Source organism: Eurypyga helias, unplaced genomic scaffold (assembly GCF_000690775.1).
Source record: "Eurypyga helias isolate BGI_N326 unplaced genomic scaffold, ASM69077v1 scaffold15802, whole genome shotgun sequence".
Lineage (NCBI taxonomy): Eukaryota > Metazoa > Chordata > Aves > Eurypygiformes > Eurypygidae > Eurypyga > Eurypyga helias.
Genome location: NW_010236824.1, coordinates 59,992 through 86,883, shown reverse-complemented (window position 1 = coordinate 86,883; position 26,892 = coordinate 59,992). Strand labels below are relative to the sequence as shown.

Sequence of the window (26,892 nt, the reverse complement as noted above, 5' to 3'; positions counted from 1 at the left end):
ATTTGTTCCTGTAGTGAATGAATGAGGGCAGGAACATGCACAGTGCCACACAGCAAACCACAAGTTTGTATTATCTCTGGCTCAGGCGGCCTTTTGCCAAGCTATATCACCATCTGAAGGATAAAAGTTTCCAAATCGCAGCGGGATTTGGTTTTATTTAAAAAAAAAAAAAAAAGCAATGAAGTTGTGCTCAAGTTTTTTAACAAACCTGGCAGCTGTGGGGTGTTCCTACCCTCTGGACCACCACATCCATGCCATCCTCATAATGGTCCAGAGGGCTCTTCCACCTGCAGATCCATCCCAGGATCAGGGTTAAGCCCCCTGACAAGCTAAAAAGGGTCAAACCCATTTCTCCCTTCTAGAAGAGCCCATCGATCCCTCCCTAGGCTGATGCTTCCCAAGGGTTCAGAGGAGGATTTAGCCATGATGTGGGACAAAATGTGTGCACAGCACTGCAGCCGCTCCATGTCTTGGGAGGAAAAATCAAATGATGAAACACACACCAGGCACCACTACCCAGACTTAGAGATGGGAAGAGATCTGCAGCCCCCTCAATCCCCTCTGTCCCTAGTAAGATCTGTGTATGGCTTCTCCACCCTCCTACAACCAGGTGGAGCAGTTTACGCCACCCTGAAGGAGCTTTAGGTGGCAATGAAGACACTACTGATGCTTAAAGAGCATTTAAGGGCAGCAGGCTAAAAAGAAAAGCAGTGCCAGGGCTCCTCCAAGGGAAGTATTCTGTAAAGTCCATAGAAGGAGTATATGGGGTTTTATGATGGGAAAAATACAGGGATGCCTGCAGTCCTGCTGAGCAAAGGATGGCCTCCAAACTCACACGTGCACCTTCGGCACAGCACACCGGGTAAGTGTAGACACGCTTACCCAGTGGTGGAGAAAAATGAAGCGTAGTTAGGGGGATGGGGTGAAGAGAGCTATTTTAAGTACTTCTCGCTATGGTTTACTATGGTAGCAAAAGACTTAAAAAAGCCTTCAAAATGTCAATCACCATTTAGGTTAAAAAAGCAAGTAAGTACTTCAATAACAATTTATTCACCACCTAATGTTTGCTGTTGAATTACAGCTTTTACAGTATTATTCTAGAGTATGATGTTTGTCTCCACCTTGCCTCCACGAGACCCTTTTTTTTCCCTTTTTTTTCCCCTTTAAACAGAAAGGGATTTGAATCATGACTTACATGTAACTTTTCTAGGTTCTGTGCTGGCTAAAATGTTCTCACGATGCAGGGAACAGGATCAGTGGAGTAATTAAGAGGCTGCAGCAATCCATTAAGAAGTGGCCCTCCAAAGCTTTGTAGGGCAATGTTCTGGCAACTCAGTTGATAGCAACCTAAAATAAAATAAAGGCAGGCATTAAAAAATTGAAGCACTGAATCTTCACAAAACACCTCTTCTTTTTCCTTCCATTTTAAAACTGAAAACACTCGGGGGGTGGGAGGGGGGGCTATTTTTTTTTAAACACAGGAGGTGTTTATGTCACACATGATGATTACATTATGCCCATTACATTCATCCTCTTACCTTTAAGTTATAGATACCTTACAATACAGACTATGTTTTTCTCACACTCTTATAGCACCCAGGCATAGGAGTCCCCTGAGAAGAATTACAGAACCAATAAACTAACACTTCTCTGATTATTCCACCAGATCATACTGCGGGTATGTGCATATTTATGCACACATACTAAGAAATTCTTCCCAGAGAGGGTGCTGAGGCACTGAACAGGTTGCCCAGAGAAGCTGTGGATGCCCCATCCCTGGAAGTGTTCAAGGCCAGGCTGGATGAGGCTTTGAGCAACCTGGTCTAGCGGAAGGTGTCTCCACCTCTCATGGCAGAGAGATTTGACTAGATGAGTTTTAAAGGTCCCTCCCAACCCAAACCATTTTGTGGTTCCATGAAACTGCATCACACCAGAAAGGTGTTCCAACAAAACTAGTAAAATGATCTAAGAGACAAAATAACAATTATACTGGCTTTTGCAAAAGCTTTGCTTTGATTTTTTCAAGAAATTTGTTAGGAACATCAAATTCATTCTTTTGTTTCCGCGTTGTTGTGGGGAGTTTCGGAGAAGAAACACCATCAGTGCAGTTTGGCACCCCCAGGTTAATGCAATGTGTGTCATATTCCTCCATTCGCCCCAAAAGGAAAGCTACCAGTCATGCCAGTCCATGTCAAAAGAAAACTGGGGAGAGGCAATAAAAGGTTTGCGTGCCCACAGCAAATTCATCGTGCTGTCGCTGTCATGCAAGAGGCTCGGGGCTCAGTTCCCAAAGGGGAGGCACTTTGGGATGGGGAGAGCTGCTGAGAGCAGAGCTGGGGCTGCAGGGCTGGAAGAGGGGGTGAACCCCCCAGCAACCCCAATCCCAGCATTCCCACACAGCCCAGATCCCGCCCAGCGCCTGTCCCAGCTGACTCCGAAAAGGCTTCCCCCATCTATCAAGGAAGCGGTCACGCTCTGAAGTGGTTTGGGAGGAGGGTGGGAAGGAAATAGTTGTGGAAGAAGCAGCAATTAGTTTTAAGTTACAGGGATTTGCATGTTGACGTTTTCAAGTTGCCAGTGCCCAACACTCTACTGTTTTCCTGGAAAAAAAAAAATGGAATCCTTAATTCCTATTTACTTGAATGAAGTTGGTAATTGAGAGTGGAAAGGAAGATGGATCTTCTTTTGAACAGAAGGGGACAGCAGCAGTACAAGCAGTGGCATGTATCTATCTTCCCAGGATGACTGCAAGGGCTGTGTCTGCAGAATTACCTCAAACAAAAGCTAGATAAAGGGGGAGATGAGAGGAAGGAAAAGAAAACCCAGAAGTTTAAATTTTTTTTTAAAGTACTATTATTTTTCTGAAACTTGCAAAACAAATTCTGCAGTAAGAACCTCTGGTTTCTCAAGAAATGTTTACTGACTCTGTAAGAAAGTCAAAAAGCAAAACAAAGCAGTGCAAATGAAAGAGATTTGGTTGTTGTTTTTCATAAGTACACGGTTCCTGGTAAAAAAAGTTCAATACTTTCTGGGCATTGATGCTACAGCATTTTACTCCAAGCCCTGTAGAGAACTGGATCACATGAAAAGTAGGTTATTTGTTCTGGATAGCACCCACCTAGATGATTTACCCACAGATTCTCAAAATACTGCTGCCTTTAAGGATTACGTATATGGGTGCTTGAAAAGAATCATGAGGCTATGCTAGGAACACAATGCTTGTGTCAGTTTATGTAATTTTCTCCAAGTGGGCATAACATTCATTGACAGGCTGTAAGAGGACCAAATATTTATGGCTGCAAATATACATTATCTAAATTGCCTATAAAACTAAAAATATAAACTCCAAATCTGTTGGGTCATAAATCACTGGTAGAACAAAAATAACTGTTGCTTACTTAATGGCCAAAGGAACAAACCCAGGGAAAGCTATTTTTTCAAGGACAAGTTACTTTTCTGAGCTAAAAGCGCGCTTGCCACAGCACATCAGAAGGAACGGAGAATAAACAGAAGTGGGGAACAGGGAAACGAGAGGAAGAAAAGGTGGGGGGAAGACTTGCAGTGCCACGCTTTTCTGAGAAGGTGTGATTGATATTCACTGCTGTAGAAAGCATCAGGCTGCATCCCAAACATTTCATTCCCTTCTACTAATGTCTCACTCCATATCTCGCCCCATGTTCCCTAGATATTCTTGCCCTACGTGGGATGATCCAGCCAGCATCAGGTTTTACACATGATCTAAAACATGAAAGCAGGAATCTCTCTGCCCTGGGGTCAGCTTAGGGTAGACTGAAACCTAACCCCCGCCTACGGTCAACACGAGGGCCTCTTCATGCTTTCCACCCGATAAAAGAATTTTGTTCCTGAAACAGGCGAATTATTAAAAGCAAAACTGCGTCTACAGCTGTAAACTTACAAGGAATACAATCAAACTGAGCTTATACGAAACAAAGAGCCAGTTTCAGCATCAACAGCCTGGGAAGAGCCGGATCCTAGGCAGGGGAAGATGCAGTCCCTGCTCCGAGGCTTGCTCACCTCAAGGTCTCAGATCTCAGCACAGACCTGCATATGTGGGCGACCAGTTACAGGATCACGAGAGGCCACAAAATCATTGTTCAATGTCAACTTGATGACTCAGCCTCCCGAGTCATGAGGGGTGCAAGGAAACTTTATTTTTAAGAGAAGCATCTGCCTTCACAGCTACATAGAAAGCTACAAAAATAACAATAGTACAAACCAGACTTCATAAGCTTTTTTTTTTTTTAACTTGCATTGTTTAACAACCTCTTGTACATATTTGAACCAAGTTACCCTTTTTTCCCCTTTCTGAGGGCTTTCAGTACCGCCTGGCAGCCCAAGTTAGCACCAAAGAATGCAAACAATAAAGAAAGATGCACCAGACACCACAATTGGCAGAAGGAAGCATGAAGCCAAAAAAGCATTTACTTCAAGAAAACACCTTCCAGCTTGGATTTCTGTTATGCAGAGGGTGCATTTCAAAGAGAGGTTTTGTTATTAAGGTAAAATAATGACAGCTTTGATGCTTAAGAGGAAGAAAACTGATTAAGTTCTTCAGCTTGCAGTGAACACACCAAGAAAGATGATCTGAGAAGAGAGCACAATGAATGTACCTGGGTATTACCCTGGTTAGCATGAAAGCTGTTTCAAACACAGCAAATTGTGCCTTCACGCTCAAGAAAACCAGAGAAGCAGGGCAGACAATGAGGGAGGCGAGCAACAAATACACAGTTGGGTGCAAATGCACCAATGTTCACAACGGGCACGTAAAACTAGGGCCAAGTACAATGAACCCTGATGACAAGACGAATTGGTGAGCATTTCACAGACATGGACGGGAGAAGAGAAGTATTTAAGGAAGGCTGTGCACCAGTAAGCAGGAAGAAGTGAGCACAGAGTGCAAACAAAGCTGGTGTTTTCTGAAGCGAGGCCTCACTTGGTGGAGTGCAACGCTTCTTACACAAATGTGCAGAAATTCGTTCCAGCGAAGTCGAGGATCCCAGGCTGTTACATGCAATACCATCACAGATTAGTGGATGTGTTTTCTTTAGGTTTTGTGTGGGTTTGAGGAATATTTCTTTCTGGTTGAAACAGCTTCATTGGAATATTTGTAGCTTGCAACTGCTTGAAGGATTGCCTGAGGCTGAGAAGGCATTTGTACTGCTCCTGACATCTAGTGCAGGATCTCTCCCTGAAATCTGTAAATTAAACCCAAGATGATAGCCATACATATGTCAGAAAAGACCCACAGCCTGGTTCACTATCAGTGCATTTAATTTCCTTCTAATAACCAAAGAGGTTCTTCTAAGGAGAAGGAACATGCTCATCCATCATAGAATCATAGAATAGTTTGGGTTGGAAGAGACCTTAAAGACCATCTAGTTCCAACTCCCCTGCCATGGGCAGGGACACCTTCCACTAGACCAGGTTGCTCCAAGCCTCATCCAGCCTGGCCTTGAACACTTCCAGGGATGGGGCATCCACACCTTCTCTGGGCAACCTGTTCCAGTGCCTCACCACCCTCTCCGGGAAGAACTTCTTCCTGATACCCGATCCAAACCTCCCCACTCTCAATTTAAACCCATTACCCCTTGTCCTATCACTCCAGGCCCTTGTAAAAAGTCCCCCCCAGCTTCCTTGTAGCCCCTTCAGGTACTGGAAGGTGCTATAAGGTCTCCCCGGAGCCTTCTCTTCTCCAGGCTGAACAAGCCCAACTCTCTCAGGGGAGAGGTGCTCACAGGAGATGTACTCCAGCCCTCTGATCTTCTTGGTGGACTCCTCACTCCTGCTTGTGCTCATGCACACTGTTTAGCCAGAGGCAGCCAAAACCAGGAGTCTGAAGGGCACAGGTACAGCAGCTTCTTCCCTGGTGCCCTGTGGTGGGATGCAGAAGACCACCACAACCAAGGAAGTGTGGACCAGGAGCAGGGAGACATCCATCCAGGACCACAAGGATGGGCTCTGTGGTGTGTCCCTGTCTGGACGAGCTGTGTCAACATTCAGCGGAGAAGCGATTGAGCTGTGGGTTCAGATAATGCCAAAACCACATGAGGAATCAGTCTGGCTAGAAACCACGACCGAATTCATCAGGAGAAGCAGCAAGATAACTGCCGCTGGCTGACTGACGGGGAAGGCAGCTGCTGCCGCCCTGGGCTGGCCAGGGAAGAACTCCAGGGTCTGCAAATGGGATTTTCCCCTGCTACATCTAACAGCACCAACTGGGCTTAAACGGAAAACCCTCAGAAGAGCCGCGGGATGTGCGTGGGGGAAATTTTCCACCCCCTCTTGTCCTCTGGTTGCAGTTAACTCTGTGACACATCAACCAGGCTGGGCTAGGAGAGGCGGGAGACAGTATTTCAAGAGCATCACCATAGGAACTTGTAAATCTTCTTATGTAAAATCTGAATGATTTTATCACTGGAATATACTTGACTTAAAATAAAGCCACCATTGAAAATATTTTATCTTGGTGGTGTAACTCCTGGAAGAATGGCTAAGTGTAAAAGGAAAATTAGCATATGCTGGGAGAAAAAAACCCCCACAACAACATTATCAAACGGCACAAGATGAATATTTATGCCCCACATGATAAAACCAATACACAGAGAAAGTCACAGCCTAATACGTTGTGTCAGATCTGATGAAAATTCAGATATCTGGCTTATTTCTCCTTAAGGACTAGAGATTTTGGTAAATACACATGCAAACAGGAGAAAATAAATAGTTCAGTGACAAGGATGAAATTGTTGTCCCTGAGCCTGGCGTCTGGGAAGACGATACCAGACTAGCCAGCTCTGGATCTCTTGAGTAAGGACGCTTCCCAGGGTGGCACGAAATGACGCAGCTCACTGGGTTCATGCTCCGGGACTCCTGCCCCAATGCATGTGAACCACAAGAACACACACCTGCCCTGCCGAAAGGATGTTCCCGCATTGAACAATGTCACAGTCTGACTTCTACTGCCGATTTCTTTTAAAAAATGCAAATCAAGAAAACACTTAACATACAGAACGAAAGAAAGGGCCACAGTCAACCACAAAAACTCCCCATAAGGTTGAGCATGTGGGAAACAGATAAGTTAATGCTGCAAAAGATGAACAATATTTAAGTATTAACACAAATGTTTTTTTGGGAAGGTTTATCTGGCATCTCTACCGGTTTTCCTCCAAGCTCTAATACAAAAATAACTACGTCTAACTGTGGGAGAGATGGCAGCAGCTCAACGTTGCTCCCTTTTCAGAAAAAACCCTACTGCCTTACACCAGAAAAACTAATTTTCAGGTGATTTCAGATCAGGGTGAAGTCAGCGATGCATTTGCCAGTTCAGAAAGTTCAGTCCGTGGTCTCATTTTCATCAGCCTGTGAAATGAGGACACACATGAGCAACATGAGGGCAGGAGAAACAAAGCCTTTCTCTGAGCTGTACAGCTGGTCCCCCGTACCCAAGCATGAAGTGGAAGAGTTATCCTATAGCTCACATAAATGTCAAATGCAACAGTTGAGCACCACACTATGAAGCAGAGGGAATCCGTGTTTTGAGCTACAGCAATGGCCACTCCAAGTGAAGGGGGATGTGCTACAAAAAGCCAAAAGCCAGAAGTCATCTAGCTCAACCTATCAAGTTCAATTCCTCCAGGAACCCACTTTCTCCTTGGGTCACCAATCCCACCAAGCAGAAGCCAAATGCTGTTCCTCCATCTCCTGTAGACATAATCTCCGCCTGCTTTGGCAGAAAGAAGCAAGAAGAGCTGTGGTGGGCACAGCAGGACCCGTTCATCCCATTCCCACCCACGCTGACGGTCTGTCACAACCCTGTGCAAGCTGTGGTGGGGTCGAGAGAAGGACAATGCTGCTCCTTGTGTAAAGGGGCTGCTGCTTCTTTACGCTCACACCAAACAGAGGAAAGCTGCAAGACCTGAAAATACTTTGTGGGTTATCTTCCCTCGTAACAAACAGAAAAAGAGAAAGACAGAATTGTGATGGGAAAGGGCTTCAAAAATATGTGCCCTGTTGGGTGAACTCAAGTCTGTTTAACAAGAAAAGCCAAGGAGGCCACGCACAGTAATGCTGAGAAAAAGGAAATGGTACTTCACTTTAGCCAGAGTCATAAATCTTACCAGCGAGCCTCTAACGGCAAAGCGGCGAGCAGGGGAATTTTTATACACAGATAATTAGCTGCGAGCCGATACTGGGTTTACTGTGCTGTACACTCCACGTGTGCAGCGCCTTCTCAACCTGCAAAACATGGCGTGAGGCTCTGGCTGTCTTGCTGCTGCTGGCTTTACTGGGAGGTGTGTGGCTGAAACTCTCAGAAACGCTTATAAAAAAACCCCAAAAAGGTGGAGGTGGGTATTTCTGCTCCACAGAAATCTTTCTGAGGCAAACCCAGAAAGATTTTTTCAGTGGGAAAAATGAGCTACGCTTATAAAACCAATTTTCTCTGCTGCAAGGGAGATGGTCTAACAGGACACCTTGTCCCACCATTGGCACCCTCCTCTTCTGGGTTATGGATGCCACTCTCAGATCCTGCAGAGCAGGCAGTTCGGTGACCCACCAAAGCAGAAAAAAAAAATGTGTTTGAGGAAATCCATCAGCCAGCAGCAGCTGCAGAGCTACCTCAACAAGGACTGAAGTCAGCTGGGCATTCCCACCACTTCTGCTGGGCACAAGCGGCCCATCCACCAGCGCTCATTCCTCGACATCTCACTGTGTTTCAGACCACAGCCAGGGACTTCCACTAATGAGAGACGTGAGCAGAGACTCCACTGTTTCTAATAGTCAGACCGCACTTCCAGTGAAAGGAAAGCCGCTTTTCGGTTTCTATATGAAAGGCTATCCAGGGCACACGTGCCAGCAGCACGCCGGGCGTGCTAGGTGCCCGCAAGCACACAGCACTTCCGATGCCACCTTAGAAGGGACTGATTTGGTCTAGAGGAGAAGATCCAGAAGCCTTCATTCCCAAAAGGCGTCTGAGTTAGACAATGGCCCAGGGAGGACAGCAGCTTGCTCTTCTAAGACTGGCTGAAGACCCCCCGAGGCAGCAAGGAGAGCCCCCCCCCGTTTGCACCAGGAGCTCCAAGGCAGCTCCAGGAGGGAGCAGCGGCAAGCTACGGCCCCCACAGGTTACCCTGGTGTTGCTACATACCTTCTGCCCTCTTTTTCATCCCCAACCTGGTGCAAAAGGGCAGATAAACCTCATTGCCCAATCGTGCTCCTCTGGTAGGCTGAAAGAGCTGGAGGCAGGTTAAGGTTACGGGGGCAGACCAGCTCCCCCATCCCAAAAGCTTCGTCTGCATGGAGTTAAGCAGCAGCTCTTGTCCAAGGCTCAGTTCTCTTGCTACTGTGTGTTTAACTGAAAGACCAATCTGTATTTACTGCACTAAACTACAATTATGGGGTTTTTTTTAATCATTCAGCCTAATGGTATGCAGCTGTCACAGAAATCTTTGAACACATCACTGGCTCTCTTTGAGCTGATTAACCAGATAAGGAACTGTAGCCAAAAGACATGAAAGGATAGGTCCAAATTTCAAACTCTCAGCTGAGCAAAGAATTCCATTCAAAGGACTGTACGAAACGGAGGGGGGGAGGAGAAGGCTCACAACACAAGCGAAGGTTTTGTTTACTACTGACATAAACAGCTGAAACACTGTCCGCCGCTCGGTTTAAGAATCAGCGCGCACCAGTCTCTAAGCGGTGCCAGTGGGTATTACAGCTGCCGCGCTGACGTGTGGACGCCAGTATTTGTGTCGTTTCTTTTCTGGACTGGAATTGCGGGAGAATGTACCAACAAATCTAACTTCATGCTGAAGGAACCTCCGTGTGATACTGAAGAGCTCCAAGACCAAGATCTGTGCCCCTTCACCCGAATTGCTTCCATTCAGCATGTTTCTTTGGATAGCGTAGTAATTTTCTTTTCATTCAAGGCAGCTCCACATATTTGCTTTTATTTCTAGCATACTGCTTACTATTCCAATCAGAACATTCTGTAACCTCATCTAAATGTTTCATTAATAATTGCTGCACCCCTCCACCCCACCCTTAATAATTATCCTCAGGAGAAGTAAACATTTCAACGTGAGTTACTTTAGTTAAAGCCATGAATATGCATTATTTATTTATTTAAGTAAACAGTAATTAAGAAAAATCACCCACACCATCTTCTCTTTGAAAGGAGCACTACTTCACCAGCCTTGCCACGGGAATTGCCAGTCCCTTAAACACATACATTATTTGGTCCTCCTCCACTGTGATTTACATCCATGGGCCTCGCACCACACAACAGCTACCAGGAAGACAGTCCCTACATTTCCCAAGGCTGTGCAGTGAGTCCAAAGTGTCCAGACTCACTCTCAAGGATGAGCAGCAGGTACCCAGGCATCAGTAGAGAAGAAAGTCACAACATCTTGGGTGCAGGATGAAGACCAGAAGGTAGCTACCTATCACCCAATGTGCTGTTTTTTAAATTTTTTTGCAGCAAGACCACCTCTACTAACATCAAAACTCTGAGAATCCACCTCTGCGCTCTCTCCATGGACAGAAGGCTACGTCCTTACAAACTGAGGGGCTGTCACCACTGCGGCCTCTCCCTGCTAAGCTGGGGAGCAGCCAGCCCCAAACCAATGTGTTTGGTTCTAGGGCAGTCAGATAGCCCCATATGCCATATATATATATATATAACCCATGCATTGAGCCTGAGTGACTCCACTCAATTCCCATGGATTTCTTCCTCAGTAATATGACCTCAAATACTACAACATCCCATACTGCCCAGTACTTCCACCAACTTCTACCACGCGCCGTGAGAGAATCAGGCAGCACCACAGGCAGCGCAGCTACTTATAGAGAACCCATTCTTTTTAAACCAAAAAATAAAGACGCATCAGACGTGGTTGATGATCCCGCCTAGGGATCACACCAGCGCTACAAGAGAAGAATCAAAATGTCACCCAAAGACAAAGGGATTTTCGCAGATCTAAAATTGTTAAGTGAATAGATAAAACTGCGGTCTGGGCTTTGTTTCAGTTTTCAGAGCTGATTTCCGGCCACCGTTCAGAGAAACGCTTTGCATTTCCATTTCTGACTCACCCGTGTTAACAAGCGCACTCGCTGGAATTACTAAGCATGGGATCCGACCAAAACAGTTCGCTTTCTGAATCAAAGCGTTTTTCAACTTTATTGATGCGAATGTATCTATAAATGTAACGTGGTGACTGACAACACTGATGGCACGTGGGTACGGTCCTGGCGCATGATGCGATGGGTCAGAGGAGCCCTCTCCCACCGGGTGCCCGGCGTCCCACCGAAGCACGGGGACATCTCCCGCATCGTGCGCAATCACTCGCCGCAGGCTGACGCCGGTCTCTCGCATCCCGATCACAAAATGATACACTCTTCCAGAGACACATTTAAACGTCGGGGTATGAATGAAAGCCATTCCTGAAAAGAATCTGTTATGAAACCGAAAATCGGAGACCGCCGCAGCGCTGTGCCTAAGTTGAGTCATCAGTTCCCTTTGCAGCCTAATAATTGACACTGCCTTGATCAGAATGACTGATCTGAATGCTGCTTGTGTTTGTGTGTTTTTTTGTTTTCCGCTTTCTTTATTTATTTATTTTTAAAGATTTCCTATGTAAACAAGCTGCCTGTCATCTCACAGGAGTGTTTGTATTGCCAGATCACGGCAAACATCTGTGAAAAACAGATCTCGCTCTCCTCAGTCAACTCAGTGCAGTCTGAATCAGACTGTACTACAAAGAAACCAAACACAGGTCTTGTTACGGAAAAATCACGCTGCCAGCTCTCAGTGGAAGCACTGATTTTACTGCATTTTCTTGGGATTGAATGCTGCAAAGATTATTAGAGGATTTCCCTCCTTCCCCCGCAGGCTCTCTCCCCTAAAGAAAATCCTGGGAACTTAAGAGCTGCTTTTCTCCCCTCGCCCTGCACTTCTCCGCAATTAAGTACCTTCTAGGAAGCGACAGATAGGAGAAGAATCAAGGTTCAGTGAAACTTCAGAGCACGTTGATTTCCCACCTTTTGACACCGATACTCGGATAGCAGAGTTATCTCTCTCCTGACGCTCTCAACAAACACACGCTCCCACGCATCTGCATCCCTCAGGTCACGCCTCCTCAAAACAATTCATTAATTATTTTCACATCTTTCTGAACAAGGAAAGATCAAATGAGACTGCAACTGCCTCTAGTGGTGTTTTCTGAAGAAGAGGTGACACAAAACAGGGTGGTTGCTACTACCAGGATACAGGTGATGCTGGAGAGACGTAATGTGGTTCTTCTACCAGGGAATCCGCCTTGGAATGGCAAAACCATCAGAACAACAACAATAAAAAATTAAATCAAGGGGAGAAACAGGTCTGAAGCTTCAACAGAAGAAGGATTAGGCTACTCCATTAGCATGGAAACAGAGGAGATGATTGGGGTAGGAGGATCAGGCTCAATGGCTACCACCCAGGCGTCAAGGCTGGGACTGCACACAGAGCCCTGTTAAATGGACTAATAATTTACAGATTAAGGGGACAGTATTTGAAAGATTTAACAGCAGACACATGATCTTATAAGAAGCATGTCCCTGGATGGGTGAGCAATTAATGGCCATGCCTGTCTTAGCCTTTGTCAGTAAACTGAAACCACCAGTACTATGGAACTGATGTGATGCTCAATTTTTGTGGTTTGCCTAGCAGGAACTCCAGCCTGGTGCTGCAGACCAAGCACCTACCAAGAGCTGGAGTACAGCAGCAGCGGTACTCAGCTTACATCAGTAACGCATCGACTACACAGCATGCTACTAATTCCTAAAAACAAGGCACGGAGATAGGAGGAAAACCTCAATATACTGTAGAGGATACGGAGGAAGACCCTTCTAAAGACCAAGTAGGAGGAGAAGGAATGATAGAAGAAATGCCTTAAAAAGGGAAAAGAAAATTATTTACTGGTTGAAGATGACATTATAGTTTATTTCCCTAACTGTGTAGGTGGCTGGACATGTAGATCATACTTAGAAGTATCTGCAAACTATTGTATTCTCTCTCTGCTTTCAATGGGGCAGAAGTGGATTTAGATGAACTCCTTGCTTTTCAATGACAAAACATGTTCACAGAAGAAATTCACACAGCTCTTGAAATAAGAAATAACTGCAGAGCTGCATTTATGAAACAAACCCATGACAATAACAAACAAGATGCAATCTCAATTGTGATTTAGAAACAATACCCAGAAGCATACAGCTTCAGCTGTACTCAGCACAGAGTATCATCAACCTTACAACAAATTTGGGGAATATCATGTTTACACTTTTACTTACTTCAGCTATTTTAGAGAGAAATGGACAGACACACTCCCAAAATGTGGAGGAGACACACTATTTTGGCCACATGTGAGAAGAGACTGCACTTGGTTAGCATTAGTTTTTATCTGCCTGACCTAGCATAACACACACTTTCAACCGCAACTTTTATAAAAACTCTTTGAAGTTTTATTATTCCAAGGTACAAGGGTGGCAACACTAAGACAAAGGAAGCAGAGAAAAATTGAATGGGAACGAAAAGCACTTTGCACTCTCAAGCCAGCAAGTGAAAGAATCATATTTGGCTTCATGAGAGCACTGCCAACACTAACAAACCATTTGCTGCCTGGCACTGCATATCAGCAGGTTGTACACAAACTTACATAAGTGTTTTGATGCAAGCTAAGCGGGCAAAATTTGAATTGTGTCTGCCATGGCTGCTTTTTAGTTCATTTTGCACCCTGTCCTGAATGTCATGATGAAAAAAACTAAGGCATGGGGAAAAAAGAAAAACGGGCTTCACTGCCTCACAAAGAAAGGTAAGGGAAGACTGTACTTCACGTCTGTCTAGTTCTCCTTAACAGCTCAACTCAAACTTTGGCACTACATGAATTTCTTCTTCAGTTTCATGCCAAGTGAAATCAGAAGTTTATACCAGTATTGTCACCACCCCAGTTAACCATCACCCAAAGCAGTAGTAAGAACCAGCATGCATTAGGCCAGAATCAAAGCCAGCTCCATAACCACAATAAAGACTGATTTTCTCAGCAAGCTCCCTTCTCTGCTCTCAAACTGTGACTATGCCAGCTTCAGGGATCTCTGGCATGATCCACGGTCACTACTCATTCCCATCAGAAAAACATTCTCTGCACCCAGTAGTTAGAGCCTAACTTTGTCATGCGAAGAGCCTCTCTTTCCAATTCTCATGGCTTTTGGAGGGGTTCTGTGTTTTGGTTTTGACTCGTGCCACAAAACCTGCCTGTTCTGTCTTGATTACCTTGTTTTATTATTCTCTGTAGTCCTGGCATTTAGTTAAAATTATGTAAAAAACAGGCAGTTGCACAGAGAATGATTAGTACTGCAAGTGCTGTAACCAAGCAATGTCATCTATTTTATTGCTTATGAAGTCACTGTACGAGAACCAGCCAAATCTACTAGTTTGGTCTGAAAGTACTTTTTTCCTTTCCTGCTTACAACAGGATAATTAATACTTGGAAAAAATAATGGAGAAAGCATATAAGCATAGCGGTGGGTCAGCACTCCTAATGACATAAGCTTACATTTGGATCAAGAGCTGCGGTTTGTGACTTATGTCTAGGAAGAAAGAAAACAAAGTTTGTGCCTCTGCATGTGACAAGGAGACTTGCCACACTGTTTAGCCATCATCCCAAATTACGGATTACCTGTGCCAGTGTCCTCGTTCGACTGAAAAAGTCTGTACTTCTCCCTGAAGATCTGCAAGCGAAAAATTAAATCTTTCCTATTGTTCAGAGTGGCTGATGAAGAACTCATTAATGAATACATGGGCAAAAACGCTCTCCACAATTACAGCACACAGCTATAAAAGCCAACGCATGATGGCCAGCAAATGTTTCTACGTAGAAACTGGCTTAACACAGCTTCCTACTTGGTGAATAGTGAGAGGAAATTCTGAATAAATATTTGTTTTCCCGTGTTTATTTCTACACTGGGTGAGGCAAGACAAAAGGATGTTTAGGCACTGAACTGATGTCAGGTCTTGTTCTCTGTGCACGATATGGTCTGCAACGTTTTAGGGCTTTTAATCTCATATACCTCATGGATCCTATTATCATCCCCGTCATAATGAAACCAGACACAGCCTACTTCCCATTTCCCCAGCCCGACACCAGCAGGGCACACTGAAATGACAGAGTCACTCGTGCAAAACTGACTGAAGAAGGTTACCCATCGTTTCAGCCGCTTGGCTTCACCTCCCTGCGCCAAACAGTGCCACCTCAAGCTGCTCCTGCCAACGCGCAGGTCAAGCAGCAGCGTAACCCACACCGTAAGGACTAGAAGACATCCAATGTAGCTTGTCCACAGGAAAGGCAGAAAACAATCCCTGGGTGTTTCTACAATTCCTGTTGCTCTCGGCACAATCAGATGCTATTGAACTGTAATCCTAGATAAGTATATTGAATCTTAGAGCTAAAGTCAATTACACTGCGTTAAATAGCTGGCCTCCTGATTTGCAGGAGGAAAATCGCTTCTTCAGTATAAAGCTAAATTAGTTCAATAACTCGTTACTTGTAGCTTGGGCGTGGGGTTGAAACAGCAAACGGACAACTAAGTGGTCGCCCTGTTTTCAGGCAGCAGTCCCTTGGAGCTGTAAGCAGATCAAAGTCCCAGCTGGGAAAAGGGATAAGCATGGCAGGCAGAGAGGGGGCATCCAGCGTCAGCAGCACCACATCTCAAAGCAGCCGTGTTCTCTCATGGCAGGAGACAATGAGCTAACCAGTCTCAGAAGGGATGAGACATCGCTTTCCTGTGATTGAAAATCCTCATACACTGGAGGTTTGTATTGGACACAGCAGCCAACCTGGAACTGCACATCTCCAAGCAAGAAGTGTCAACTACTCATCACCCAGAGAAGCTGTGGATGCCCCATCCCTGGAGGTGTTCAAGGCCAGGCTGGATGAGGCTTTGAGCAACCTGGTCTAGTGGAAGGTGTCCCTGCCCATGGCAGGGGGGTTGGAACTAGAGGGTCTTTAAGGTCCCTTTCAACCCAAACCATTCTAAGATCTAAAATGGGTTTAACTAGACCAAAGTTGATGGGTGTGCTCCCAGGTCCACTAAGGCTTACACATCCTCTGTCTCTGGAGGGCTCTAAATCACAGCCTTTCCAGCAGATTCCCCAGTGCCTGGCACTGCCCCTGCCTGCCTGCTGCCTTTGCGTGCACTCTCCGTGCACTCCTGGCCACGGTCAGACACAGAGCTGGGGGACCTCTGGTACGCCCTCGTTCAGCACCAGGGCTCAGAATTTAGGCTGCTGGGTGCTGCCATCAACTGGGGTCCGAATGAGAAACCGAACAAAACCAAACCATTTAATGAAAGAAAAGAGAGGGAAAGCTGGGTGCAGTGAAATGGTAGGGAAAAACAGACAGGAAAGTAACTTGATGAGAGAGTTGCTGAAGGAAAGCTAACCTGCCCAAGACAAAGGCTGGCTGCCACTGTAAGGAATAAGGAACAAGTAGAGGAAGGAAGAGCACCTTGTGCCACCTCTGTATCCTACCAGACACGAGTCATGATGGAGAAGAAACGGCTCACAGAAGGGTCAACATGGGGAGAATTGGTGGCAGAAAGAGGTCCAGAGGAGTACGGATCTCAGAGCAAGGCTGGGGAAACGTTTCCGTGGCCAGAGACTGAAATATGGCAGGGATGGAAGGGCTACGCAGGTCCCAAAGAGGAGAATCTCGTATTAATGCTGGCAGCTCGGAGAAAGTTGAGGGTCAGGTCAAAGGAAGGTTTGTGAAAGCAAGGCCAAAAAAAGAAAAGGCAGAAAGAAGGTGGGAGGACAGGAAACAGCAAGAGCTGTTGTAGCAGAATCAAAGAGAAAACAAAATGTGGCTCTGGTCTGAGTATGAACCTGCCTGTGCTTTCAAGATCTCGTCAGTGGCTGGAGAAGAGCATTACTAATGTTTGGAAGAGAAAAAAGAGCATATGGGCCTCCACACCCTCTTCCCAGAGAAAAATAATTCCTCTAAGGGGTGAGAAAAATTTAACTACCAACCCACAGAAGATGAAAGGACACGTCAAAAGGTATGTGGCTTGTCATTTCTGATTCCTTACTCAGAATTAGCATCAGCACTGGGTGAATTCATACCAAAAATCTCTTAAATGAATATTTGCCTCTCAGGGTCTGAGTGGAGGTGCAGAGGGGCTGAAGGCCAACCGCGGTGCCAGGCTATCTGGACACCCTCAGCAGGTGCAGCGACGCTGTGTCAGCGCACACCGTGGCAGGAGTCTGGGAATGTGACAGCCTGCTCCCTCATACCACCTTCCCTGACTGCTAGGTCACCTCCTGACCTTCTCAAGCAATCTTCAGTTTCTTCCTAACACACTACTGTATTCAAATGCCAGGAGATCCCTGCGTAACTGGGGAGATGACAGAAGCTACGCTTCTGATCCCATTGGGTTTGCGTGGGTCGCGTGTGTCGAGCAGACAGGAATGACTCCCAGCCATGAGGAGACAGACTGTGAGGAGAAACGCGAGAGACAGGGAATACTCCAAATGTCTGCCACTGCACCGGGACAGCCAAACACCAAGAGAAACGGGTCTGACAGACTTGGAAAGAAAAAAAAAAACCTTTCTAGATCTGGAAATAGTTTCACCTGCGCTTGGACACTGAAACTGCAAAAAGCATGGGTGATTATCCCCTGCCAGACAGCGCATCCCTCTCACTCTATTCCCCAGGTCGGGTTTCCCCGCTGCCACATCCACATCCTTCAGCAGCATCAGTAGGCTTCACCCTCACGATGGAAGGGAGGAGGAGGATCTCCGCTGAACAAATGAGGAAGTCGGTCATGGGGCAGATGAAGGAGGTTGCCCGAGAACGCACAGGAAACCTGTGAGGGAGGCGGGGAACTGAACCCAGACCATGTGTTCCAGTTGGGTGCCCAGTCCAGGCTGGGTGGCTGACAGATCACCTCTTCTTCTGGGGCCTCAAGATTTAGGTTTGGTGGGTTTTTTTAATGAATGTGTTTTTTTCATTTGTCTAGCCACTATGTTTCATTTCACTCACACTTCTGCTTTGCAGAAGCATTTTATCCTGGTTCTTTTTCATTTTGGCTTAAACGACCAACATAACAGAACGTTTCTCTTTGGTTTTCGCCCCCACCAACATCAGCCTCTCTCTAGCTCTCACTTAAGCATTCTTTCTGCACCCTGTGCTCACAATTATCAAAACACATCAGTGATATTTAGAAGGAGATGCCTTATTCACAGCATCAAAAAATTACAACTGCCTATGCAAACAGCAGCGTTGTGAGGCAGCAGAGCAGATCTGGTGGGAAAACCAGAGAAAAGAGATGCACAAAAAAGGTAAGTTCCTAAGTGACTGCTCTGATGCTGCTATGCATCATGTCAAAATGAGCAATCGACTGAAGAAAGTCACGGTGTGAGACTGCCTAGATTGTTTCACTGGCTCGGCTAATGAATCACTGGGCAAATGTGAGCAATGTACTCACAGCCAGGGTAGTCTTCATGATGGGTGAGAACAGTGTCTCTTCCTTTATCATCATGATCTGTGGTTTAATTGATATTTCAAAACATCTTAAGATCCTTCAGCGAAAGGCACATAATATCTAAGATAAAATTCTGGGGTATTATACTATTTGCAAGGAGGTCCAACAAGTCAAACCGTCATTTCATAAAATAATTCACACTGGCTGAATCCCTTACAGAAAATCTGAACATCTTGAGAGGGAAAAAATAGCTAATTTCCACCGGTGTAATAACCAGCACAGTGAGAAAGAAAGAGACTTCAGATTTTTGTGAGAAAAAGCTGCAAAACCACAAACTTTCAAAAGTGCCCAACATGCTATTTTCAGCTTATGTGGATGCAGCCCAAACTATCCACAGCTAACCAAGGTGCACCAGAAGATTGTCATCATTCCACTTCCACCACAGGCTTTCAGTAACTTGTGCCCACTGTGCATCCCAGGCTCTCAAGCCCTACAAAATAACGTAAGACTTCTACGCTTAAAGCAGCTGAGCAGCTGCAAAAATAACCCTCTAAAAATATTGAATACTTGGTCCCACTCGGCAGCTGGAAAAACAATTACTGATTGAAAAATTCAGTGTTTGATATTACTTAATAGTTGGGGAAAAAACTATTTGTGAACCATAATTAACATTTATTTAACTATTTAAAAGCATGCATCTACTGTTTGAGGCTTCACAGGGAGCCAATATGTGGCCTTCTGGCACCATTAAGCAGGCTAATACAGTTAAATTGGAAGGACATGAGGCAGAAAGCCACGCTGGCATGGCGAATCCTTCAAGGAACTGGTGTAACTGAGATTGTCTCAGTAGTGTGTGCCTGGGGACACCAGGTACAAACCTGCCTTCCCAAACAAGTACTGACTACCTCAAGGTAAATTAAATAAACGCACAGCTCCAGCTCCTGGTGCTGCAGTGATTCAAACACCGTGACATAAAATGAATGAAAATCCAGAAATAGAGCAAACAGCTCTCCTTGAAACAGCCACAAGGCTTACAGGCAACTCTACAGGGGTGCCAGCCCGGGGCTGGGCCGCAGCAGGCCTTCCTGCTGGCAAGTGCTGCAGGCCAGGGCAGGAAGGAACCAGAAGTGCTTGTCCACCCCAGCAGTGCCAAGCTTCTGCCTCCAGTGCTGGAAGCAATGGCGGCTTGGGTCGGGACTTAAATTCCACAATTCCACTTACGGGCAGGATGCTGAAAACAAACATTTCATCTTGTTCTAGTTGTCTACTTATTCTAATTAGAAATATTAATTTTCTTAGAAATTAGAATTTTCTACGTCCTAATTTACCCCAAGCAGTTCCCTCACTCCTTCTCTGCCCATTTGCCACAGCTGAGGTGTCCCACCACTGACAGCAACCGGGTCCTTTTTTTATCTCATTCACATCCACCCACATGGAATTGGGCTGAGCAACCCATGGGCACAGAAAAAGGATGAAATGGCAGTCAGTGTATCTGGCAGGTAACTCCTGGCAGAGCTGAGGCAAGGATTTTTGTCTGGCACAACCTCACCCAGACAGTGACCCAGGTGCGCCAGTTGACTGCACAGAACAAAAATCCACAAGCAAGAAACCTATTCCGAAAGACTGACTCCAACTGCTTTACCACCCGGTTTAAAGGACTTGGTCTTGGGATTAGAAAATGTGTTAAAAACCCCAAAACCCACTAGTTTATGTACAGCAAATGTAACCCATAGGGAATATCTTCCACAGTGCTGAGCAGTGTGAGTGAGCAGCCAGTGTAACATGCTTAACTTTAAGTGATTTGAGCCGTAGGTCACTAACCCTCCCACCCTTGCTCTCTGAAGCGACCGCATTATCGCAGGCCATTTCAAGGGAAATGCACTTAAGTCATAAATACCTCTCATATCATATTTCTCATAACCTGAATCATCAGCAGCAGAAAAAGGAAGGCGATATAAAAAGAAATAAAACAGTTATAAAATTTCAGGGCATAAACATCCTCAAATGGATTATGCTCTCAAAAGGAACTGCATAAATGGCATGATGAGGTTTTCTTGATGTACGTCTTGAAGCTTTCTAGGATGATGTTATTCACTGTAAGTGCAAACATGTTCTCGATACCACACTCAATGCAATTGGCTTTTAACCTGAAATGGGGTCTTTTCATCAACACATACTCATCTCAGAGACAGAAGCAGCTGACCAAATTCACCACCCTTCACAGCCTACTGAGGTTCCCCAGTCATACCCACACCACGTGCCCTTTTCCCAGGCAGTTCTCCACGGAGTATTTCAAATTGAGTTAGGCAGAATACATTCCAGGCCCCTGGAATATCTCCACAAAGCATTTGCCCTAGCAGGGCTACATCAGCATAACTGAAATTCTGAAGTACGAAAACGCAGGCAGGGACAAACGCTTGAAAAACATGTATGCCACAGAGCGAATGGCAAAACAGATTAATGCGGATTTTGCCAAATTTCCTTTTAGGCTTCTGTGTAGCTGCCTGTTCTCAGTGTTCAGCTACTGTGCCAGGGAGTTCTAGAGCAAGTCAGCAAAGTGCCTTTAAAGGGCTTTAGCTCTGGGCTTCAGACATGGGAGTGCTCGTGTTCCCACATGCGTTGCTACTGTCTACTGGAGTAAAACTAGGAAATTATAAGGAACAATCAAAATATTCAAAAAATGCCCCAAAACTGAGGAAACCATTTGTTGCTGCTTTTGAAAACATACTTACAACACAGTCCTGGAAGTGATTTCCAAGCAAGCCGACTGCTGCTCTAGACTGTTTACTGGATGGTGTGGCTCAGCTCTTTCATACAAGCAGCACCTACAGTTATATCTAGAAAAGGAAATAAAACCAAAATTCTTTGTGAGCAAATGTGCAAATAAAGTCATCTTTCTGTTTTAACCATATCCAGGTTACAACTAGCTTTAGTAGGACTCGATAGAAGTTGTCATGCCAAGCTTCACGTGTGCTGCCCACTTACAGGAACAAACTCCGAGGCGCAGTCAAAGCCTACTTAGGGTGCTGAAGCCAAAAGAGGCTTCTCTTGAATAAGAAAAGCCTCATGGCGAGCATATCAAAGCAGCAAACAAAACGCACACAGCTGTTTTTCTCATCTAGTCCCACTTAAAGCATTTTCAGGAAACGCCAGATGAAATACCAGTGTTAGCGCCAAAAAATGTAGGTGATTTCAGCAAGGCCAGGAATTCCAGGCACTGACTTCTTTTTTATTCTCTCTTGAGTGGGTGTTCACTTGTAAGTTGTAGACATGTTAGCAATTCAACGACTGAGCGAATTAATGTTCAACTTTAACAGTCATTGTTAGGTTGGGAGGTTATTACTGCTTGTTCTGGTAAAGTGACAGGTTAAAATAGGTTTGTATCTGAAAAGTTGTTTTCTACAATGCATATCCCCTGGCTTTTCGTACCAAATCATTTTCTTCCATCACGTCAACTGCTGTTGTATGAACCATCGCTGCCAGCTCCACCACAGCAGCTGGTATAGGCAATGAGGAACAGCAAGGGGACAGGTCGAGTGTGAGCTCAACCCCCATAATTTCTCTTTGGGCTGCCACCTTTTTGGTTTTTTTCCAGGCATTTTATGCAATTTATGTGAGACTTTTTGACAAAGGAGCATGCTTGCATTTGTGGGATACGTTCTGCTTTTAAAGCACGCAAGCAAAGGCGAAACCCAAGAGTGAAGAGAGAGCTCCGCTTCATCTAGCCATCAGCCTGAGAAACCTGTTTGTTACCAGGCGCTACCTGGTGCACTGGATGGAGACGTGATTTCCCAACTTTGCAGGTGATTATTGCCAATGGAAACCCCAGATTTTCAAGGTTGAGCTGACTGGTATTGGAGGAGAAAAAAAAAAATACCACCACATGTTGAATTTTTGCAGACTCAGATCCATTTTGTACTAGTAAACGAGCTTTTATCCTTCCCTCCTCCACTATTTTTTTTTTCTTTCAGGGTAGCTCACAAGCTGCTGACAACTCACACTGTACTAAGAGCTGTTCACACCGTACAAAGTGTTTACCACTCACAACTGATGCTAAAAATTAATTTACAGCACCGCTACAGAAAGCTTTGACAAATTGTCATGTGTTGACACAGTCATAAGTTGTTGGTTAAAAAAAGTAACACTTCCCTCTTCTGCCACCTCATGTTTGAGACCAGGGATGGGCACATTATGCAAAGTTTGAGGGTTCGTAAGCTTCACAAATGTTTGGGCTTCACAAAACAAGCTCAGTTGTGAAAGTTTTTTCTCTTACAGTTAGGCATGTGTTTATTGCCAAAAAACACTCTAGTAAGAAAAAAAAATCCCTTCTCATCTACCAAGATCTGTGTGTTGTGCAAAACTAGGAGAAAAGGCTGTAAAATAAATAACCTTGCACAATACTTGTTCTAGGTAAGAGCAGACCACTGACAAACACCCTGGATCAACTACTCAGACCTGCAGACACCACCCTTCTACTCTAGAAAGGAAGGAAAAAGAAAATATAGCTGCAAGTAAGAGTTTTAATTGTTCTCAGCTGTCACACAATGTTATCTTAAGTGAATGTATTTATTTCTCATTTCTTCTGTATAGCTCTGTATGACAAAAAAACAGCAGTGGCATTCATCAGACAAGGTCCAAATTGATTTCCACGTACCATAGAATTGTTTGGGTTGGAAGGGACCTTAAAGACCATCTAGTTCCAACCCCACTGCCATGGGCAGGGACACCTTCCACTAGACCAGGTTGCTCAAAGCCTCATCCAGCCTGGCCTTGAACACTTCCAGGGATGTGTTCAACGCTTCCAGGGATGGGTTCAACACATCCACAGCTTCTCTGGGCAACCTGTTCCAGTGCCTCACCACTCTCTCCAGGAAGAATTTCTTCCTGATACCTAATCTAACCCTCCCTGCTTTCAATTTAAACCCGTTATCCCTTGTCCTGTCCCTACAGGCCCTTGTAAAAAGTCCTCCCCAGCTTCCTTGTAGCCCCTTCAGGTACTGGAAGGGGCTATAAGGTCTCCCCGGAGCCTTCTCTTCTCCAGGCTGAACACGCCCAACTCTCTCAGCCTGTCCACAGAGCAGAGGTGCTCCAGCCCTCTGAGCATCTCCGTGGCCTCCTCTGGACTCACTCCAACCAGTCTACATCCTTCTGATGTTGAGGGCTCCACAGCTGGACACAGCACTCCAGGTGGGGTCTCACAAGAGCAGAGTAGAGGGGGAGAATCCCCTCCCTCGACCTGCTGGCCACACTTCTCCTGATACAGCCCAGGATCCGGTTGGCTTTCTGGGCTGCCAGTGCACACTCGAGATAGTAAGCGTTAGTCAGCACTTGTGCCCATGGCAGCTCTTAAATTTTAACTCCTCCTTCCTCAGGGCAGGATAAATAACTTGTCCGGTTTACACCCTGGAATCAATAATGGACATGAAGGTGGTCTCAGCTGAAATGAGTGTTTTGGTGGTGATGCTAACTTAAAATGTTAGCCCCACACTAACCTAAATACAGGTAAAGAAACAAGGCCACGGATGGAGAGAGCCAAACCAGCAGGAGATAACCAAGGCTTCCATCTGGTTGTGGTGTCAAAAACATCAAGTCATCTTTGTTTTCCTTGTCTTCTGAGGTTTAAGCTGCTCTGCACTTCTGTATAGACATGCACGTAAGCTAGGGACTAGCTAGCACTCCTATAAAGAAGAGATGCTTTGAGTGGTTCCCAAGTGCTGAAGAGTGGCAACGTTGTACCTTTGCAGAACCGACCTACCCGCCCCATGCCTGCATCACTGCAGGAGCGATCCATGTAATCTCCCTAAAAAACTCGAAACGTGTAACCTCGACCAAAAAGAGCTCCTGCAAAACATTAAGGGGGGATGAAATTTCACACAGACTCTTCGCATGCTCACACCTCACACACCCTGTACAGAATTTCTCCATCATCTGAGATGTTACTCTGACAAATGACATGTATTACCCTCTGATAGATCTAATGTTAGCAAAGGACATTTAAGTCGGGATGGACATTACCTTGTGCTGCTGACTGCAATGATATCATCCATGCTTAATTAGCTCAGATTGCTGTACATTTAGAGAAGCACTCAAGTGGCAACTCCTCCCTCCCCCAAAGTAACAAAAATTTATAAATATTTTCAGTGCATCAGATGAAATGCATTATTTCACTGGATTCAGTCCAAGAGTCAATGAGGTTGAAATAAATACAATTCAACTATCAAGTCAAAAACTTCAGCTGTGTAACTACCCAGAAGGTAACACTAATTTTCCTCCACCTTGGAGGAAAACCAACAACATCTTAAGTTTTACAGTCAATTATCTCAACTGCCCAAATACACTGTTGTCTGTACATTTTTATTTCTTCAGTGTATAGAAGGAAACACAAGGAACTTAAACTCCATGAGTTCTTACTTTGGGAGGGGAAAAAGTTCAAGCCATCCCCACTAACCCAGTGAAGAATACTATTAGGAATCATTGGGACTTGTGAATTTCTGGGTGGGTGTTGGTTGTGGGTTTTGGGTGTTTGTTTGTTTGTTTTTTGTTGTTTAGAGAAAAAGTATCTATTTACTTGTGATATGTTTTTTTCCTGATGGATCCAACTTGTGAGTGTGAAGAAACCACCCTCAAGCAGAAGAGGCTTTCTTGCCAAGTCCTTTGCATGAGCCTGTGCCCGCTCTAACCAATGCAGGAAGGTTCAGCATAAGGGAAATGCAGACTGAGGATCTCCTGCGGCCTCCCTGCATCACTCCTATCCATTCTGCCCTTCGGGTTTTGGCACAGGTAGGATGGCAGCAGTCTTGGCTGATCCAGCAGCTCCACTCTCTCTCGCTGCTATTTGTGGGGCATTAGAATCACAGAATGTTTTGGGTTGGAAGGGACCTTAAAGACCATCTAGTTCCAACCCCCCTGCCATGGGCAGGGACACCTTCCACTAGACCAGGTTGCTCAAAGCCTCATCCAGCCTGGCCTTGAACACTGCCAGGGATGGGGCATCCACAGCTTCTCTGGGCAACCTGTTCCAGAAAGCCATAAAGATATTTGCCCCACCAAGTCCTCACTAGGATTTCAAAAGCAAAGGACATTAACCCAAACGCTCCAGAGCTGCTGAGGTTTTAAGAGGGCCTCTCCTCTCTCAAGGCAAGTGGTACCAGTGACTAACAACACCGTGGGTAATTTTCCTGTCTCTGGTCTACGCCCGTCTTCACGTCACTGCAAAGGTCACCGCATCATATCTGCTACGCTGAGGTCTGCCGCCCACCAGCAAACAGGGAAGGGCTTATCCGTGCAGTCTGGCAGGACCTCCTGCAAGCATTTGGGGGTGGGGGGAAACCTTGAAGCTTTCCACTTGGGAGGGAGGGGTGTGCACTTCAAAAACGGTTCCAGTTCTTAAACCTTAAGAAGGGACTGAGATGCTCAAACTGAAAGGATCTCAACCTGCAGCAGCTCTGACGAGCAAGCCTCAGCAGAGCCCAGGCCCTAAAGAAGCCGTTGCCTTCCTGACTCTCCCTCCCAGGTGCTGGAGCGGGAGCAACGGGAAGTGATAGCTCTGTAAGCATAGAATGGTGGGAAAAGACATCAGATCGCACGCCTTGCGCTTCCAGCCCTTTCAAGAAGAAGGAACGTGGTGGCCCTATGAAGAGGTTAATCACCTGAAAGTCAGCACCCGTGTTCCCCTTTGCAGCTTCATCGAGTAGGCAGTGCAAGGACCCCCCAGGAGGCAGATTGGGAACTGCCTGCCCCCTGCACACAAGCATACTCACACACATGCACATGGGCATCCCACCCCTTTGCCTTACAGTTTAAGCCTTTCCCTAACTGCGTACATTACTGTATTTTTCACGACTTCCTTAGCATGACATCTCTTGGATAGCAGGGAATGATCAGCACCAGCATCACCTACGGTATTAGCACAGAAGTAAAACGTGTGATTCATTGAAATAGGACTCTCTTCATCCCCAACTTCTCGTAGCCATTTTTCATTAAATATATCCACCTGATTTCTTACTTGACTTGTGTCTACTCAGATCAAACCATTACCAAAGCTAGAAGCATTTTGTTTCTAACAAATGGAATATATTTCATTTCTATGAAATATATTCCCACGTTCCCAAATCATCTCTCTACTTCTGGCTGAGACAATGTCATCCAACTTTTATCGCAGTGCAATGCTTCCAAACAAATTAACTTAGAAAACCAGCTAAATGGCAATACGCAGCTGAAGGGCTCCGGAGGTTTGCCTGTCACATGGCAAAAATCACTCTTTGTACAGCATTTGTCTAAATGTCCATAGGATTCTCTGGAAGCTTTTTAGCCATCTCAGGCCAGAAAGGTAACTAGGTAAGGAAGAAAATCATGTCAAGTTTT

The 26,892-nt window shown here is 45.4% G+C and overlaps 1 long non-coding RNA gene across 1 annotated transcript in view; it reads right to left on the bottom strand.

Moving 5' to 3' along the window:
* Nucleotides 1-1,194: 1,194 nt before the first annotated feature.
* LOC104506326 overlaps nt 1,195-26,892 on the bottom strand; it is a 64,636-nt gene continuing 38,938 nt past the window's right edge. The window contains exons 2-3 of the long non-coding RNA XR_727858.1: nt 21,257-21,365; nt 1,195-1,347 (exon numbers count right to left, since the gene is read on the bottom strand). This is a non-coding gene — a long non-coding RNA (uncharacterized LOC104506326). The remainder of the gene's footprint in view (nt 1,348-21,256; nt 21,366-26,892) is intronic.